Genomic DNA, 23040 nt, shown 5'->3' with positions numbered 1-23040 from the left:
ATACAATGGAATAGATTGGAATGGAATGGAATGGAATGGAATCAACCCGAGTAGAATGGAATGGACTGGAATGGAATGGAATGGAATGGAATGGAATGGAATGGAATGGAATGGAATGGAATGGAATGGAATGGAATGGAATGGAATGGAATGGAATGGAATGGAATCAACCCGAGTAGAACGGAGTGGAATGGAATGGAATGGAATGGAATGGAATGGAATGGAATGGAATGGAATGGAATGGAATGGAATGGAATGGAATGGAATGGAATGGAATGGAATGGAATGGAATGGAATGGAATTAACCCGAATAGAATGGAGTGGATTGGAATGGAATGGAATGGAATGGAAAGGAATTCAGTGGAATAGAATGAAATGGAATGGAATGGAATGGAATGGAATGGAATGGAATGGAATGGGATGGAATGGAGTGGAATGGAATGGAATGGAATAGAATGGAATGGAATCAACCCGAGTAGAACGGAATGGAATGGAAAGGAATGGAATGGAATGGAATGGAATGGAATGGAATGGAATGGAATGGAATGGAATGGAATTCAATGGAATAGAATGGAATGGAATGGAATAGAATGGAATGGATTGGAATGGAATCGAATGGAATGGAATGGAATGGAATGGAATGGAATGGAATGGAATGGAATGGAATGGAATGGAATGGAATGGAATGGAATGGAATGGAATCAACCCGAGTAGAACGGAATGGAATGGAATGGAAAGGAATGGAATGGAATGGAATGGAATGGAATGGAATGGAATATAATTAAATGGAATGGAATGGAATGGAACGGAATGGAAGGGAATAGAATCAACACGAGTAGAACGGAATGGAATGGAATGGAATGGAATGGAATGGAGTGGAATGGAATGGAATACAATGGAATAGATTGGAATGGAATGGAATGGAATGGAATCAACCCGAGTAGAATGGAATGGACTGGAATGGAATGGAATGGAATGGAATGGAATGGAATGGAATGGAATGGAATGGAATGGAATGGAATGGAATGGAATGGAATCAACCCGAGTAGAACGGAGTGGAATGGAATGGAATGGAATGGAATGGAATGGAATGGAATGGAATGGAATGGAATGGAATGGAATGGAATGGAATGGAATGGAATGGAATGGAATGGAATTAACCCGAATAGAATGGAGTGGATTGGAATGGAATGGAATGGAATGGAAAGGAATTCAGTGGAATAGAATGAAATGGAATGGAATGGAATGGAATGGAATGGAATGGAATGGAATGGAATGGGATGGAATGGAGTGGAATGGAATGGAATGGAATAGAATGGAATGGAATCAACCCGAGTAGAACGGAATGGAATGGAAAGGAATGGAATGGAATGGAATGGAATGGAATGGAATGGAATGGAATGGAATGGAATGGAATTCAATGGAATAGAATGGAATGGAATGGAATAGAATGGAATGGATTGGAATGGAATCGAATGGAATGGAATGGAATGGAATGGAATGGAATGGAATGGAATGGAATGGAATGGAATGGAATGGAATCAACCCGAGTAGAACGGAATGGATTGGAATGGAAAGGAATGGAATGGAATGGAATGGAATGAACGGAATGGAATGGAATGGAATGGAATCGAATGGAATCGAATGGAATCGCATGGAATGGAACGGAATGGAATGGAATGGAATGGAATCGAATGGAATGGAATGGAATGGAATGGAATGGAATGGAATGGAATGGAATGGAATGGAATGGAATGGAATGGAATGGAATGGAATCAACCCGAGTAGAACGGAATGGAATGGAATGGAATGGAATGGAATTCAAAGAAATGGAATGGAATGGAATGGAATATAATGGAATGGAATCAACCCAAGTAGAACGGAATGGAATGGAATGGAATGGCATGGAATGGAATGGAATGGAATGGAATGGCATGGAATGGAATGGAATGGAATGGAATGGAATGGAATGGAATGGAATGGAATGGAATCAACCCGAGTAGAACGGAGTGGAATGGAATGGAATGGAATGGAATGGAATGGAATGGAATGGAATGGAATGGAATGGAATGGAATTCAATGGAATATAATGGAATGGAATGGAATGGAATGGAATGGAATGGAATGGAATGGAATGGAATTAACCCGAATAGAATGGAGTGGATTGGAATGGAATGGAATGGAATGGAAAGGAATTCAGTGGAATAGAATGAAATGGAATGGAATGGAATGGAATGGAATGGAATGGAATGGAATGGGATGGAATGGAGTGGAATGGAATGGAATGGAATAGAATGGAATGGAATCAAACCGAGTAGAACGGAATGGAATGGAAAGGAATGGAATGGAATGGAATGGAATGGAATGGAATGGAATGGAATGGAATGGAATGGAATTCAATGGAATAGAACGGAATGGAATGGAATAGAATGGAATGGATTGGAATGGAATCGAATGGAATGGAATGGAATGGAATGGAATGGAATGGAATGGAATGGAATGGAATGGAATGGAATGGAATCAAACCGAGTAGAACGGAATGGATTGGAATGGAAAGGAATGGAATGGAATGGAATGGAATGAACGGAATGGAATGGAATGGAATGGAATCGAATGGAATCGAATGGAATCGCATGGAATGGAACGGAATGGAATGGAATGGAATGGAATCGAATGGAATGGATTGGAATGGAATGGAATGGAATGGAATGGAATGGAATGGAATGGAATGGAATGGAATGGAATGGAATCAACCCGAGTAGAACGGAATGGAATGGAATGGAATGGAATGGAATTCAAAGAAATGGAATGGAATGGAATGGAATATAATGGAATGGAATCAACCCAAGTAGAACGGAATGGAATGGAATGGAATGGCATGGAATGGAATGGAATGGAATGGAATGGCATGGAATGGAATGGAATGGAATGGAATGGAATGGAATGGAATGGAATGGAATGGAATGGAATCGAATGGAATCGAATGGAATCGAATGGAATGGAGTGGAATAGAATGGAATCAACCCGAGTAGAAAGGAATGGAATGGAACGGAACGGAATGGAACGGAACGGAAAGGAATGGAATGGAGTGAAATGGAATGGAATCGAATGGAATCGAATGGAACCGAATGGAATGGAATGGAAGGGAATGGAATGGAATGGAATGGAATGGAATGGAATCAACCCGAGTAGAATGGAATGGATAGGAATGGAATGGAATGGAATGGAATAGAATGGAATGGAATGGAATCGAATGGAATCGAATGGAATCGAATGGAATGGAATGGAATGGAATGGAATCAACCCGAGTAGAACGGAACGGAATGGAATGGAATGGAATGGAATGGAATGGAATGGAATGGAATGGAATGGAATGGAATGGAATGGAATCTAATGGAATCGAATGGAATCAAATGGAATGGAATGGAATAGAATGGAATCAACCCGAGTAGAAAGGAATGGAATGGAATGGAATGGAATGGAATGGAATGGAATGGAATGGAATGGAATGGAATGGAATGGAATGGAATGGAATGGAATGGAATGCAATGAAATGGAAAGGAATGGAATGGAATCGAATGGAATGGACTGGAATGAAATGGAAAGGAATGGAATAGACTGGAATGGAATGGAATGGAATCAACCCGAGTAGAATGGAATGGATTGGAATGGAATGGAATGGAATCGAATGGAATCGAATGGAACCAAATGGAATGGAATGGAAGGGAATGGAATGGAATGGAATGGAATGGAATGGAATGGAATCAACCCGAGTAGAATGGAATGGATTGGAATGGAATGGAATATAATGTAATGGAATGGAATGGAATCGAATGGAATCGAATGGAATGGAATGGAATGGAATGGAATGGAATGGAATGGAATCAACCCGAGTAGAACGGAATGGAATGGAATGGAATGGAATGGAATGGAATGGAATGGAATGGAATGGAATGGAATGGAATGGAATGGAATGGAATGGAATGGAATTCAATATAATTCAATGGAATGGAATGGAATGGAATGGAATGGAATGGAATGGAATGGAATGGAATGGAATCAACCCGAGTAGAACGGAATGGAATGGAATGGAATGGAATGGAATGGAATGGAATGGAATGGAATGGAATGGAATGGAATGGAATCAAGCCGAGTAGAACGGAATGGAATGGAATGGAATGGAATGGAATGGAATGGAATGGAATCGAATGGAATCGAATGGAATCGAATGGAATCGAATGGAATGGAATGGAATGGAATGGAATGGAATGGAATGGAATGGAATGGAATCGAATGGAATGGAACGGAATGGAATGGAATGGAGTGCAATGGAATGGAATTGAATGGAATGGAATTGAATGGAATAGAATGGAATGCAATGAAATGGAATGGAATCAACCCGAGTAGAATGGAATGGATTGTAATGGAATGGAATGGAATGGAATGGAATGGAATGGAATGGAATGGAATGGAATGGAATGGAATCAACCCGAGTAGAACGGAATGGAATGGAATGGAATGGAATGGAATGGAATGGAATGGAATGGAATGGAATGGAATGGAATGGAATGGAATTCAATGGAATATAATGGAATGGAATGGAATGGAATGGAATGGAATGGAATGGAATGGAATGGAATGGAATGGAATGGAATCAACCCGAGTAGAACGGAATGGAATGGAATGGAAAGGAATGGAATGGAATGGAATGGAATGGAATGGAATGGAATATAATTAAATGGAATGGAATGGAATGGAACGGAATGGAAGGGAATAGAATCAACACGAGTAGAACGGAATGGAATGGAATGGAATGGAATGGAATGGAGTGGAATGGAATGGAATACAATGGAATAGATTGGAATGGAATGGAATGGAATGGAATCAACCCGAGTAGAATGGAATGGACTGGAATGGAATGGAATGGAATGGAATGGAATGGAATGGAATGGAATGGAATGGAATGGAATGGAATGGAATGGAATGGAATGGAATGGAATGGAATCAACCCGAGTAGAACGGAGTGGAATGGAATGGAATGGAATGGAATGGAATGGAATGGAATGGAATGGAATGGAATGGAATGGAATGGAATGGAATGGAATGGAATGGAATGGAATGGAATGGAATGGAATGGAATGGAATTAACCCGAATAGAATGGAGTGGATTGGAATGGAATGGAATGGAATGGAAAGGAATTCAGTGGAATAGAATGAAATGGAATGGAATGGAATGGAATGGAATGGAATGGAATGGAATGGGATGGAATGGAGTGGAATGGAATGGAATGGAATAGAATGGAATGGAATCAACCCGAGTAGAACGGAATGGAATGGAAAGGAATGGAATGGAATGGAATGGAATGGAATGGAATGGAATGGAATGGAATGGAATGGAATGGAATTCAATGGAATAGAATGGAATGGAATGGAATAGAATGGAATGGATTGGAATGGAATCGAATGGAATGGAATGGAATGGAATGGAATGGAATGGAATGGAATGGAATGGAATGGAATGGAATGGAATGGAATCAACCCGAGTAGAACGGAATGGATTGGAATGGAAAGGAATGGAATGGAATGGAATGGAATGAACGGAATGGAATGGAATGGAATGGAATCGAATGGAATCGAATGGAATCGCATGGAATGGAACGGAATGGAATGGAATGGAATGGAATCGAATGGAATGGAATGGAATGGAATGGAATGGAATGGAATGGAATGGAATGGAATGGAATGGAATGGAATCAACCCGAGTAGAACGGAATGGAATGGAATGGAATGGAATGGAATTCAAAGAAATGGAATGGAATGGAATGGAATATAATGGAATGGAATCAACCCAAGTAGAACGGAATGGAATGGAATGGAATGGCATGGAATGGAATGGAATGGAATGGAATGGCATGGAATGGAATGGAATGGAATGGAATGGAATGGAATGGAATGGAATGGAATGGAATCGAATGGAATCGAATGGAATCGAATGGAATGGAGTGGAATAGAATGGAATCAACCCGAGTAGAAAGGAATGGAATGGAACGGAACGGAATGGAACGGAACGGAAAGGAATGGAATGGAGTGAAATGGAATGGAATCGAATGGAATCGAATGGAACCGAATGGAATGGAATGGAAGGGAATGGAATGGAATGGAATGGAATGGAATGGAATCAACCCGAGTAGAATGGAATGGATAGGAATGGAATGGAATGGAATGGAATAGAATGGAATGGAATGGAATCGAATGGAATCGAATGGAATCGAATGGAATGGAATGGAATGGAATGGAATCAACCCGAGTAGAACGGAACGGAATGGAATGGAATGGAATGGAATGGAATGGAATGGAATGGAATGGAATGGAATGGAATGGAATGGAATCTAATGGAATCGAATGGAATCGAATGGAATGGAATGGAATAGAATGGAATCAACCCGAGTAGAAAGGAATGGAATGGAATGGAATGGAATGGAATGGAATGGAATGGAATGGAATGGAATGGAATGGAATGGAATGGAATGGAATGCAATGAAATGGAAAGGAATGGAATGGAATCGAATGGAATGGACTGGAATGAAATGGAAAGGAATGGAATAGACTGGAATGGAATGGAATGGAATCAACCCGAGTAGAATGGAATGGATTGGAATGGAATGGAATGGAATCGAATGGAATCGAATGGAACCAAATGGAATGGAATGGAAGGGAATGGAATGGAATGGAATGGAATGGAATGGAATGGAATCAACCCGAGTAGAATGGAATGGATTGGAATGGAATGGAATATAATGTAATGGAATGGAATGGAATCGAATGGAATCGAATGGAATGGAATGGAATGGAATGGAATGGAATGGAATGGAATCAACCCGAGTAGAACGGAATGGAATGGAATGGAATGGAATGGAATGGAATGGAATGGAATGGAATGGAATGGAATGGAATGGAATGGAATGGAATGGAATGGAATTCAATATAATTCAATGGAATGGAATGGAATGGAATGGAATGGAATGGAATGGAATGGAATGGAATCAACCCGAGTAGAACGGAATGGAATGGAATGGAATGGAATGGAATGGAATGGAATGGAATGGAATGGAATGGAATGGAATGGAATGGAATCAAGCCGAGTAGAACGGAATGGAATGGAATGGAATGGAATGGAATGGAATGGAATGGAATCGAATGGAATCGAATGGAATCGAATGGAATCGAATGGAATGGAATGGAATGGAATGGAATGGAATGGAATGGAATGGAATGGAATCGAATGGAATGGAACGGAATGGAATGGAATGGAGTGCAATGGAATGGAATGGAATGGAATGGAATGGAATGGAATAGAATGGAATGCAATGAAATGGAATGGAATCAACCCGAGTAGAATGGAATGGATTGTAATGGAATGGAATGGAATGGAATGGAATGGAATGGAATGGAATGGAATGGAATGGAATCAACCCGAGTAGAACGGAATGGAATGGAATGGAATGGAATGGAATGGAATGGAATGGAATGGAATGGAATGGAATGGAATGGAATGGAATGGAATTCAATGGAATATAATGGAATGGAATGGAATGGAATGGAATGGAATGGAATGGAATGGAATGGAATGGAATGGAATGGAATGGAATGGAATGGAATCAACCCGAGTAGAACGGAATGGAATGGAATGGAAAGGAATGGAATGGAATGGAATGGAATGGAATGGAATGGAATATAATTAAATGGAATGGAATGGAATGGAACGGAATGGAAGGGAATAGAATCAACACGAGTAGAACGGAATGGAATGGAATGGAATGGAATGGAATGGAGTGGAATGGAATGGAATACAATGGAATAGATTGGAATGGAATGGAATGGAATGGAATCAACACGAGTAGAATGGAATGGACTGGAATGGAATGGAATGGAATGGAATGGAATGGAATGGAAAGGAATGGAATCAACCCGAGTAGAACGGAATGGAATGGAATGGAATGGAATGGAATTCAAAGAAATGGAATGGAATGGAATGGAATGGAATGGAGTGGAGTGGAATCAACCCGAGTAGAACGGAATGGAATGGAATGGAATGGAATGGAATGGCATGGAATGGAATGGAATGGAATGGAATGGAATGGAATGGAATGGAATGGAATCGAATCGAATGGAATCGAATGGAACGGAGTGGAATAGAATGGAATCAACCCGAGTAGAAAGGAATGGAATGGAACGGAACGGAATGGAACGGAACGGAAAGGAATGGAATGGAGTGAAATGGAATGGAATCGAATGGAATCGAATGGAACCGAATGGAATGGAATGGAAGGGAATGGAATGGAATGGAATGGAATGGAATGGAATCAACCCGAGTAGAATGGAATGGATTGGAATGGAATGGAATGGAATGGAATGGAATGGAATGGAATCGAATGGAATCGAATGGAATCGAATTGAGTGGAATGGAATGGAATGGTATCAACCCGAGTAGAACGGAACGGAATGGAATGGAATGGAATGTAATGGAATGGAATGGAATTTAATGGAATGGAATGGAAAGGAATGGAAAGGAATGGAATCAACCCGAGTAGAATGGAATGGATAGGAATGGAATGGAATAGAATGGAATGGAATCGAATGGAACGGAACGGAATGGAATGGAATGGAATGGAATGGAATGGAATGGAATGGAATGGAATTCAATGGAATAGAATGGAATGGAATGAAATGGAATGGAATCAACCCGAGTAGAATGGAATGGATTGTAATGGAATGGAATGGAATGGAAGGGAATGGAATGGAATGGAATGGAATGGATTGGAATGTAATCGAATAGAATCGAATGGAATGGAATGGAATGGAATGGAGTGGAATGGAATGGAATGGAATGGAATGGAATGGAATCAACCCGAGTAGAACGGAATGGAATGGAATGGAATAGAATGGAAAGGAATGGAATGGAATGGAATGGAATTCAATGGAATGGAATGGAATGGAATGGAAGGGAATAGAATCAACCCGAGTAGAACGGAATGGAATGGAATGGAAAGGAATGGAATGGAATGGAATTCAATGGAATAGAATGGAATGGAATGGAATGGAATGGAATCAACCCGACTAGAATGGAATGGATTGGAATGGAATGGAATGGAATGGAATGGAATGGAATGGAATGGAATGGAATGGAATGGAATGGAATGGAATGGAATGGAAAGGAATGGAATCAACCCGAGTAGAACGGAATGGAATGGAATGGAATGGAATGGAATTCAAAGAAATGGAATGGAATGGAATGGAATATAATGGAATGTAATCAACCCGAGTAGAACGGAATGGAATGGAATGGAATGGAATGGAATGGAATGGAATGGAATGGCATGGAATGGAATGGAATGGAATGGAATGGCATGGAATGGAATGGAGTGGAATGAAATGGAATGGAATGGAATGGAATGGAATGGAATGGAATGGAATCGAATGGAATCGAATGGAATCGAATGGAATCGAATGGAATGGAGTGGAATAGAATGGAATCAACCCGAGTAGAAAGGAATGGAATGGAACGGAACGGAATGGAACGGAACGGAAAGGAATGGAATGGAGTGAAATGGAATGGAATCGAATGGAATCGAATGGAACCGAATGGAATGGAATGGAAGGGAATGGAATGGAATGGAATGGAATCTAATGGAATCGAATGGAATCGAATGGAATGGAATGGAATAGAATGGAATCAACCCGAGTAGAAAGGAATGGAATGGAATGGAATGGAATGGAATGGAATGGAATGGAATGGAATGCAATGAAATGGAAAGGAATGGAATGGAATCGAATGGAATGGACTGGAATGAAATGGAAAGGAATGGAATAGACTGGAATGGAATGGAATGGAATCAACCCGAGTAGAATGGAATGGATTGGAATGGAATGGAATGGAATCGAATGGAATCGAATGGAACCGAATGGAATGGAATGGAAGGGAATGGAATAGAATGGAATGGAATGGAATGGAATCAACCCGAGTAGAATGGAATGGATTGGAATGGAATGGAATATAATGTAATGGAATGGAATGGAATCGAATGGAATCGAATGGAATGGAATGGAATGGAATGGAATGGAATGGAATCGAATGGAATGGAATGGAATGGAATGGAATGGAATGGAATGGAATGGAATCAACCCGAGTAGAACGGAATGGAATGGAATGGAATGGAATGGAATGGAATGGAATGGAATGGAATGGAATGGAATGGAATGGAATCAACCCGAGTAGAACGGAGTGGAATGGAATGGAATGGAATGGAATGGAATGGAATGGAATGGAATGGAATGGAATGGAATGGAATGGAATGGAATGGAATGGAATGGAATTCAATGGAATATAATGGAATGGAATGGAATGGAATGGAATGGAATGGAATGGAATGGAATGGAATTAACCCGAATAGAATGGAGTGGATTGGAATGGAATGGAATGGAATGGAAAGGAATTCAGTGGAATATAATGAAATGGAATGGAATGGAATGGAATGGAATGGAATGGAATGGAATGGAATGGGATGGAATGGAGTGGAATGGAATGGAATGGAATAGAATGGAATGGAATCAACCCGAGTAGAACGGAATGGAATGGAAAGGAATGGAATGGAATGGAATGGAATGGAATGGAATGGAATGGAATGGAATGGAATGGAATGGAATGGAATGGAATTCAATGGAATAGAATGGAATGGAATGGAATAGAATGGAATGGATTGGAATGGAATCGAATGGAATGGAATGGAATGGAATGGAATGGAATGGAATGGAATGGAATGGAATGGAATGGAATGGAATCAACCCGAGTAGAACGGAATGGATTGGAATGGAAAGGAATGGAATGGAATGGAATGGAATGAACGGAATGGAATGGAATGGAATGGAATCGAATGGAATCGAATGGAATCGCATGGAATGGAACGGAATGGAATGGAATGGAATGGAATCGAATGGAATGGAATGGAATGGAATGGAATGGAATGGAATGGAATGGAATGGAATGGAATGGAATGGAATGGAATGGAATCAACCCGAGTAGAACGGAATGGAATGGAATGGAATGGAATGGAATTCAAAGAAATGGAATGGAATGGAATGGAATATAATGGAATGGAATCAACCCGAGTAGAACGGAATGGAATGGAATGGAATGGCATGGAATGGAATGGAATGGAATGGAATGGCATGGAATGGAATGGAATGGAATGGAATGGCATGGAATGGAATGGCATGGAATGGAATGGAATGGAATGGAATGGCATGGAATGGAATGGAATGGAATGGAATGGAATGGAATGGAATCGAATGGAATCGAATGGAATCGAATGGAATGGAGTGGAATAGAATGGAATCAACCCGAGTAGAAAGGAATGGAATGGAACGGAACGGAATGGAACGGAACGGAAAGGAATGGAATGGAGTGAAATGGAATGGAATCGAATGGAATCGAATGGAACCGAATGGAATGGAATGGAAGGGAATGGAATGGAATGGAATGGAATGGAATGGAATCAACCCGAGTAGAATGGAATGGATAGGAATGGAATGGAATGGAATGGAATAGAATGGAAAGGAATGGAATCGAATGGAATCGAATGGAATCGAATGGAATGGAATGGAATGGAATGGAATCAACCCGAGTAGAACGGAACGGAATGGAATGGAATGGAATGGAATGGAATGGAATGGAATGGAATGGAATGGAATGGAATGGAATGGAATCTAATGCAATCGAATGGAATCGAATGGAATGGAATGGAATAGAATGGAATCAACCCGAGTAGAAAGGAATGGAATGGAATGGAATGGAATGGAATGGAATGGAATGGAATGGAATGGAATGGAATGGAATGCAATGAAATGGAAAGGAATGGAATGGAATCGAATGGAATGGACTGGAATGAAATGGAAAGGAATGGAATAGACTGGAATGGAATGGAATGGAATCAACCCGAGTAGAATGGAATGGATTGGAATGGAATGGAATGGAATCGAATGGAATCGAATGGAACCAAATGGAATGGAATGGAAGGGAATGGAATGGAATGGAATGGAATGGAATGGAATGGAATCAACCCGAGTAGAATGGAATGGATTGGAATGGAATGGAATATAATGTAATGGAATGGAATGGAATCGAATGGAATCGAATGGAATCGAATGGAATGTAATGGAATGGAATGGAATGGAATGGAATGGAATCAACACGAGTAGAACGGAATGGAATGGAATGGAATGGAATGGAATGGAATGGAATGGAATGGAATGGAATGGAATGGAATGGAATGGAATTCAATATAATTCAATGGAATGGAATGGAATGGAATGGAATGGAATGGAATGGAATGGAATGGAATGGAATGGAATCAACCCGAGTAGAACGGAATGGAATGGAATGGAATGGAATGGAATGGAATGGAATGGAATGGAATGGAATGGAATGGAATCAAGCCGAGTAGAACGGAATGGAATGGAATGGAATGGAATGGAATGGAATGGAATGGAATGGAATCGAATGGAATCGAATGGAATCGAATGGAATGGAGTGGAATAGAATGGAATCAACCCGAGTAGAAAGGAATGGAATGGAACGGAACGGAATGGAACGGAACGGAAAGGAATGGAATGGAGTGAAATGGAATGGAATCGAATGGAATCGAATGGAACCGAATGGAATGGAATGGAAGGGAATGGAATGGAATGGAATGGAATGGAATGGAATCAACCCGAGTAGAATGGAATGGATAGGAATGGAATGGAATGGAATGGAATAGAATGGAATGGAATGGAATCGAATGGAATCGAATGGAATCGAATGGAATGGAATGGAATGGAATGGAATCAACCCGAGTAGAACGGAACGGAATGGAATGGAATGGAATGGAATGGAATGGAATGGAATGGAATGGAATGGAATGGAATGGAATGGAATCTAATGGAATCGAATGGAATCGAATGGAATGGAATGGAATAGAATGGAATCAACCCGAGTAAAAAGGAATGGAATGGAATGGAATGGAATGGAATGGAATGGAATGGAATGGAATGGAATGGAATGCAATGAAATGGAAAGGAATGGAATGGAATCGAATGGAATGGACTGGAATGAAATGGAAAGGAATGGAATAGACTGGAATGGAATGGAATGGAATCAACCCGAGTAGAATGGAATGGATTGGAATGGAATGGAATGGAATCGAATGGAATCGAATGGAACCAAATGGAATGGAATGGAAGGGAATGGAATGGAATGGAATGGAATGGAATGGAATGGAATCAACCCGAGTAGAATGGAATGGATTGGAATGGAATGGAATATAATGTAATGGAATGGAATGGAATCGAATGGAATCGAATGGAATCGAATGGAATGTAACGGAATGGAATGGAATGGAATGGAATGGAATCAACCCGAGTAGAACGGAATGGAATGGAATGGAATGGAATGGAATGGAATGGAATGGAATGGAATGGAATGGAATGGAATGGAATGGAATTCAATATAATTCAATGGAATGGAATGGAATGGAATGGAATGGAATGGAATGGAATGGAATGGAATCAACCCGAGTAGAACGGAATGGAATGGAATGGAATGGAATGGAATGGAATGGAATGGAATGGAATGGAATGGAATCAAGCCGAGTAGAACGGAATGGAATGGAATGGAATGGAATGGAATGGAATGGAATGGAATGGAATGGAATCGAATGGAATCGAATGGAATCGAATGGAATGGAATGGAATGGAATGGAATGGAATGGAATGGAATGGAATGGAATCGAATGGAATGGAACGGAATGGAATGGAATGGAGTGCAATGGAATGGAATGGAATGGAATGGAATTGAATGGAATAGAATGGAATGCAATGAAATGGAATGGAATCAACCCGAGTAGAATGGAATGGATTGTAATGGAATGGAATGGAATGGAATGGAATGGAATGGAATGGAATGGAATGGAATGGAATGGAATCAACCCGAGTAGAACGGAATGGAATGGAATGGAATGGAATGGAATGGAATGGAATGGAATGGAATGGAATGGAATGGAATGGAATTCAATGGAATATAATGGAATGGAATGGAATGGAATGGAATGGAATGGAATGGAATGGAATGGAATGGAATGGAATGGAATGGAATGGAATGGAATCAACCCGAGTAGAACGGAATGGAATGGAATGGAAAGGAATGGAATGGAATGGAATGGAATGGAATGTAATGGAATGGAATGTAATCGAATGGAATCGAATGGAATCGAATGGAATCGAATGAATGGAATGGAATGGAATGGAATGGAATGGAATGGAATGGAATCGAATGGAATGGATTGTAATGGAATGGAATGGAATGGAATGGAATGGAATGGAATGGAATGGAATGGAATGGAATCGAATGGAATCGAATGGAATGGAATGGAATGGAATGGAATGGAATGGAATCAACCCGAGTAGAATGGAATGGATTGGAATGGAATGGAATGGAATGGAATGGAATGGAATGGAATGGAATTCAATGGAATAGAATGGAATGGAATGAAATGGAATGGAATCAACCCGAGTAGAATGGAATGGATTGTAATGGAATGGAATGGAATGGACTGGAATGGAATGCAATGGAATGGAATCGAATGGAATCGAATGGAATGGAATGGAATGGAATGGAATGGAATGGAATGGAATGGAATGGAATGGAATGGAAAGGAATCAACCCGAGTAGAACGGAATGGAATTGAATGGAATGGAATGGAAAGGAATGGAATGGAATGGAATGGAATTCAATGGAATAGAATGGAATGGAATGGAATGGAATGGAATCAACCCGAGTAGAATGGAATGGATTGAAATGGAATGGAATATAATTAAATGGAATGGAATGGAATGGGATGGAATGGAAAGGAATGGAATCAACCCGAGTAGAACGGAATGGAATGGAATGGAATGGAATGGAATTCAAAGAAATGGAATGGAATGGAATGGAATAGAATGGAATGGAATCAACCTGAGTAGAACGGAATGGAATGGAATGGAATGGAATGGCATGGAATGGAATGGAATGGAATGGAATGGCATGGAATGGAATGGAATGGAATGAAATGGAATGGAATGGAATGGAATGGAATGGAATGGAATGGAATGGAATCGAATGGAATCGAATGGAATCGAATGGAATGGAGTGGAATAGAATGGAATCAACACGAGTAGAAAGGAATCGAATGGAACGGAACGGAATGGAACGGAACGGAAAGTAATGGAATGGAGTGAAATGGAGTGGAATCGAATGGAATCGAATGGAACCGAATGGAATGGAATGGAAGGGAATGGAATGGAATGGAATGGAATCAACCCGAGTAGAATGGAATTGATTGGAAAGGAATGGAATGGAATGGAATGGAATGGAATGGAATCGAATGGAATCGAATGGAATGGAATGGAATGGAATGGAATCAACCGAGTAGAACGGAATGGAATGGAATGGAATGGAATGGAATGGAATGGAATGGAATGGAATGGAATGGAATTCAATGGAATAGAATGGAATGGAATGGAATGGAATGGAATGGAACAGAATGGAATCGAATGGAATCGAATGGAATCGAATGGAATGGAATGGAATAGAATGGAATCAACCCGAGTAGAAAGGATTGGAATGGAATGGAAAGGAATGGAATGGAATGGAATGGAATGGAATGCAATGAAATGGAAAGGAATGGAATGGAATCGAATGGAATGGACTGGAATGAAATGGAAAGGAATGGAATAGACTGGAATGGAATGGAATGGAATCGAATGGAATGGACTGGAATGAAATGGAAAGGAATGGAATAGACTGGAATGGAATGGAATGGAATCAACCCGAGTAGAATGGAATGGATTGGAATGGAATGGAATATAATGTAATGTAATGGAATGGAATCGAATGGAATCGAATGGAATGGAATGGAATGGAATGGAATGGAATGGAATGGAATGGAATGGAATGGAATCGAATGGAATGGAATGGAATGGAATGGAATGGAATGGAATGGAATGGAATGGAATGGAATGGAATCAACCCGAGTAGAACGGAATGGAATGGAATGGAATGGAATGGAATGGAATGGAATGGAATGGAATGGAATGGAAAGGAATGGAATTCAATGGAATGGAATGGAATGGAATGGAATGGAATGGAATGGAATGGAATGGAATCAACCCGAGTAGAACGGAATGGAATGGAATAGAATGGAATGGAATTGAATGGAATGGAATGGAATGGAATGGAATCAACCCCAGTAGAACGGAATGGAATGGAATGGAATGGAATGGAATGGAATGGAATGGAATGGAATGGAATGGAATGGAATCAACCCGAGTAGAACGGAATGGAATGGAATGGAAAGGAATGGAATGGAATGGAATGGAATGGAATGGAGTGTAATGGAATGGAATGTAATGGAATGGAATCGAATGGAATGGAATGGAATGGAATGGAATGGAATGGAATGGAATTGAATGGAATAGAATGGAATGCAATGAAATGGAATGGAATCAACCCGAGTAGAATGGAATGGATTGTAATGGAATGGAAAGGAATGGAATGGAATGGAATGGAATGGATTGGAATGGAATGGAATCAACCCGAGTAGAACGGAATGGAATGGAATGGAATGGAATGGAATGGAATGGAATGGAATGGAAAGGAATGGAATGGAATTCAATGGAATGGAATGGAATGGAATGGAATGGAATGGAATGGAATGGAATGGAATGGAATGGAATGGAATCAACCCGAGTAGAACGGAATGGAATGGAATGGAATGGAATGGAATGGAATGGAATGGAATGGAATGGAATGGAATGGAATCAACCCGAGTAGAAAGGAATGGAATGGAATGGAATGGAATGGAATGGAATGGAATGGAATGGAATGGAATGGAATGGAATGGAATGGAATATAATGGAATGGAATGGAATGGAATGGAATGGAATGGAATGGAATGGAATGGAATGGAATGGAATGGAATCAACCCGAGTAGAACGGAATGGAATGGAATGGAAAGGAATGGCATGGAATGGAATGGAATGGAATGGAATGGAATATAATTAAATGGAATGGAATGGAATGGAACGGAATGGAAGGGAATAGAATCAACCCGAGTAGAACGGAATGGAATGGAATGGAATGGAATGGAATGGAGTGGAATGGAATGGAATACAATGGAATAGATTGGAATGGAATGGAATGGAATGGAATCAACCCGAGTAGAAAGGAATGGACTGGAATGGAATGGAATGGAATGGAATGGAATGGAATGGAATGGAAAGGAATGGAATCAACCCGAGTAGAAAGGAATGGAATGGAATGGAATGGAATGGAATTCAAAGAAATGGAATGGAATGGAATGGAATGGAATGGAGTGGAGTGGAATCAACCCGAGTAGAACGGAATGGAATGGAATGGAATGGAATGGCATGGAATGGAATGGAATGGAATGGAATGGAATGGAATGGCATGGAATGGAATGGAATGGAATGGAATGGAATGGAATGGAATGGAATGGAATCGAATGGAATCGAATGGAATGGAGTGGAATAGAATGGAATCAACCCGAGTAGAAAGGAATGGAATGGAACGGAACGGAATGGAACGGAACGGAAAGGAATGGAATGGAGTGAAATGGAATGGAATCGAATGGAATTGAATGGAACCGAATGGAATGGAATGGAAGGGAATGGAATGGAATGGAATGGAATGGAATGGAATCAACCCGAGTAGAATGGAATGGATTGGAATGGAATGGAATGGAATGGAATGGAATGGAATGGAATGGAATGGAATCGAATGGAATCGAATGGAATCGAATTGAGTGGAATGGAATGGAATGGTATCAACCCGAGTAGAACGGAACGGAATGGAATGGAATGGAATGGAATGGAATGGAAAGGAATTTAATGGAATGGAATGGAAAGGAATGGAAAGGAATGGAATCAACCCGAGTAGAATGGAATGGATAGGAATGGAATGGAATAGAATGGAATGGAATCGAATGGAACGGAACGGAATGGAATGGAATGGAATGGAATGGAATGGAATGGAATGGAATGGAATGGAATTCAATGGAATAGAATGGAATGGAATGAAATGGAATGGAATCAACCCGAGTAGAATGGAATGGATTGTAATGGAATGGAATGGAATGGAAGGGAATGGAATGGAATGGAATGGAATGGATTGGAATGTAATCGAATAGAATCGAATGGAATGGAATGGAATGGAATGGAGTGGAATGGAATGGAATGGAATGGAATGGAATGGAATGGAATGGAATGGAATCAACCCGAGTAGAACGGAATGGAATGGAATGGAATAGAATGGAAAGGAATGGAATGGAATGGAATGGAATTCAATGGAATGGAATGGAATGGAATGGAAGGGAATAGAATCAACCCGAGTAGAACGGAATGGAATGGAATGGAATGGAATGGAATGGAATGGAATTCAATGGAATAGAATGGAATGGAATGGAATGGAATGGAATCAACCCGACTAGAATGGAATGGATTGGAATGGAATGGAATGGAATGGAATGGAATGGAATGGAATGGAATGGAAAGGAATGGAATCAACCCGAGTAGAACGGAATGGAATGGAATGGAATGGAATGGAATTCAAAGAAATGGAATGGAATGGAATGGAATATAATGGAATGTAATCAACCCGAGTAGAACGGAATGGAATGGAATGGAATGGAATGGAATGGAATGGAATGGCATGGAATGGAATGGAATGGAATGGCATGGAATGGAATGGAGTGGAATGAAATGGAATGGAATGGAATGGAATGGAATGGAATGGAATGGAATGGAATGGAATCGAATGGAATCGAATGGAATCGAATGGAATCGAATGGAATGGAGTGGAATAGAATGGAATCAACCCGAGTAGAAAGGAATGGAATGGAACGGAACGGAATGGAACGGAACGGAAAGGAATGGAATGGAGTGAAATGGAATGGAATCGAATGGAATCGAATGGATCCGAATGGAATGGAATGGAAGGGAATGGAATGGAATGGAATGGAATCTAATGGAATCGAATGGAATCGAATGGAATGGAATGGAATAGAATGGAATGAACCCGAGTAGAAAGGAATGGAATGGAATGGAATGGAATGGAATGGAATGGAATGGAATGGAATGGAATGCAATGAAATGGAAAGGAATGGAATGGAATCGAATGGAATGGACTGGAATGAAATGGAAAGGAATGGAATAGACTGGAATGGAATGGAATGGAATCAACCCGAGTAGAATGGAATGGATTGGAATGGAATGGAATGGAATCGAATGGAATCGAATGGAACCGAATGGAAGGGAATGGAAGGGAATGGAATAGAATGGAATGGAATGGAATGGAATCAACCCGAGTAGAATGGAATGGATTGGAATGGAATGGAATATAATGTAATGGAATGGAATGGAATCGAATGGAATCGAATGGAATCGAATGGAATGGAATGGAATGGAATGGAATGGAATGGAATGGAATGGAATGGAATGGAATGGAATGGAATGGAATCAACCCGAGTAGAACGGAATGGAATGGAATGGAATGGAATGGAATGGAATGGAATGGAATGGAATGGAATGGAATGGAATGGAATCAACCCGAGTAGAACGGAATGGAATGGAATGGAATGGAATGGAATGGAATGGAATGGAATGGAATGGAATGGAATGGAATGGAATGGAATGGAATTCAATGGAATATAATGGAATGGAATGGAATGGAATGGAATGGAATGGAATGGAATGGAATGGAATTAACCCGAATAGAATGGAGTGGATTGGAATGGAATGGAATGGAATGGAAAGGAATTCAGTGGAATAGAATGAAATGGAATGGAATGGAATGGAATGGAATGGAAAGGAATCGAATGGAATCGGATGGAATGGAGTGGAATGGAATGGAATGGAATGGAATGGGATGGAATGGAGTGGAATGGAATGGAATGGAATAGAATGGAATGGAATCAACCCGAGTAGAACGGAATGGAATGGAAAGGAATGGAATGGAATGGAATGGAATGGAATGGAATGGAATGGAATGGAATGGAATTCAATGGAATAGAATGGAATGGAATGGAATAGAATGGAATGGATTGGAATGGAATCGAATGGAATGGAATGGAATGGAATGGAATGGAATGGAATGGAATGGAATGGAATGGAATGGAATGGAATCAACCCGAGTAGAACGGAATGGATTGGAATGGAAAGGAATGGAATGGAATGGAATGGAATGAACGGAATGGAATGGAATGGAATGGAATCGAATGGAATCGAATGGAATCGCATGGAATGGAACGGAATGGAATGGAATGGAATGGAATCGAATGGAATGGAATGGAATGGAATGGAATGGAATGGAATGGAATGGAATGGAATGGAATGGAATGGAATGGAATGGAATCAACCCGAGTAGAACGGAATGGAATGGAATGGAATGGAATGGAATTCAAAGAAATGGAATGGAATGGAATGGAATATAATGGAATGGAATCAACCCGAGTAGAACGGAATGGAATGGAATGGAATGGCATGGAATGGAATGGAATGGAATGGAATGGCATGGCATGGAATGGAATGGAATGGAATGGAATGGAATGGAATGGAATGGAATGGAATCGAATGGAATCGAATGGAATCGAATGGAATGGAGTGGAATAGAATGGAATCAACCCGAGTAGAAAGGAATGGAATGGAACGGAACGGAATGGAACGGAACGGAAAGGAATGGAATGGAGTGAAATGGAATGGAATCGAATGGAATCGAATGGAACCGAATGGAATGGAATGGAAGGGAATGGAATGGAATGGAATGGAATGGAATGGAATCAACCCGAGTAGAATGGAATGGATAGGAATGGAATGGAATGGAATGGAATAGAATGGAATGGAATGGAATCGAATGGAATCGAATGGAATCGAATGGAATGGAATGGAATGGAATGGAATCAACCCGAGTAGAACGGAACGGAATGGAATGGAATGGAATGGAATGGAATGGAATGGAATGGAATGGAATGGAATCTAATGGAATCGAATGGAATCGAATGGAATGGAATGGAATAGAATGGAATCAACCCGAGTAGAAAGGAATGGAATGGAATGGAATGGAATGGAATGGAATGGAATGGAATGGAATGGAATGGAATGCAATGAAATGGAAAGGAATAGAATGGAATCGAATGGAATGGACTGGAATGAAATGGAAAGGAATGGAATAGACTGGAATGGAATGGAATGGAATCAACCCGAGTAGAATGGAATGGATTGGAATGGAATGGAATGGAATCGAATGGAATCGAATGGAACCAAATGGAATGGAATGGAAGGGAATGGATTGGAATGGAATGGAATGGAATGGAATGGAATCAACCCGAGTAGAATGGAATGGATTGGAATGGAATGGAATATAATGTAATGGAATGGAATGGAATCGAATGGAATCGAATGGAATCGAATGGAATGTAATGGAATGGAATGGAATGGAATGGAATGGAATCAACCCGAGTAGAACGGAATGGAATGGAATGGAATGGAATGGAATGGAATGGAATGGAATGGAATGGAATGGAATGGAATGGAATGGAATGGAATGGAATTCAATATAATTCAATGGAATGGAATGGAATGGAATGGAATGGAATGGAATGGAATGGAATGGAATCAACCCGAGTAGAACGGAATGGAATGGAATGGAATGGAATGGAATGGAATGGAATGGAATGGAATGGAATGGAATGGAATCAAGCCGAGTAGAACGGAATGGAATGGAATGGAATGGAATGGAATGGAATGGAATGGAATGGAATGGAATGAAATGGAATGGAATCGAATGGAATCGAATGGAATCGAATGGAATGGAGTGGAATAGAATGGAATCAACCCGAATAGAACGGAACGGAACGGAACAGAACGGAACGGAATGGAATGGAGTGAAATGGAATGGAATCGAATGGAATCGAAAGGAACCGAATGGAATGGAATGGAAGGGAATGGAATGGAATTGAATGGAATGGAATGGAATGGAATCAACCCGAGTAGAATGGAATGGATTGGAATGGAATGGAATGGAATCGAATGCAATGCAATGGAATGGAATGGAATGGAATGGAATGGAATGGAATGGACCCGAGTAGAACGGAATGGAATGGATTGGAATGGAATGGAATGGAAAGGAATGAACCCGAATAGAACGGAATGGAATGGAATGGAATGGAATGGAATGGAATGGAATGGAATGGATTCGAAAGGAATGGAATGGAATGGAATGGAATGGAATGGAATGGAATTTAATCGAATGGAATCGAATGGAATGGAATGGAATGGAATTCAATGGAATAGAATGGAATGGAATGGAATGGAATGGAATCAACCCGAGTAGAAAAGAATGGAACGGAATGGAATGGAATGGAATGGAATGGAATGGAATTAACCCGAATAGAATGGAGTGGATTGGAATGGAATGGAATGGAATGGAATGGAATTCAGTGGAATAGAATGAAATGGAATGGAATGGAATGGAATGGAATGGAATGGAATCGAATGGAATCGGATGGAATGGAGTGGAATTCAAAGGAATGGAATGGAATTGGATGGAATGGAGTGGAATGGAATGGAATGGAATAGAATGGAATGGAATCAACCCGAGTAGAACGGAATGGAATGGAAAGGAATGGAATGGAATGGAATGGAATGGAATGGAATGGAATGGAATGGAATGGAATGGAATGGAATTCAATGGAATAGAATGGAATGGAATGGAATAGAATGGAATGGATTGGAATGGAATCGAATGGAATGGAATGGAATGGAATGGAATGGAATGGAATGGAATGGAATGGAATGGAATGGAATCAACCCGAGTATAACGGAATGGATTGGAATGGAAAGGAATGGAATGGAATGGAATGGAATGAACGGAATGGAATTGAATGGAATGGAATC

The sequence above is a fragment of the Gorilla gorilla genome, chromosome 15, assembly GCF_029281585.2.
Source record: "Gorilla gorilla gorilla isolate KB3781 chromosome 15, NHGRI_mGorGor1-v2.1_pri, whole genome shotgun sequence".
NCBI lineage: Eukaryota > Metazoa > Chordata > Mammalia > Primates > Hominidae > Gorilla > Gorilla gorilla.
The sequence above is the reverse complement of the archived record's forward strand: the minus strand, read 5'-3'. Positions refer to the sequence as shown.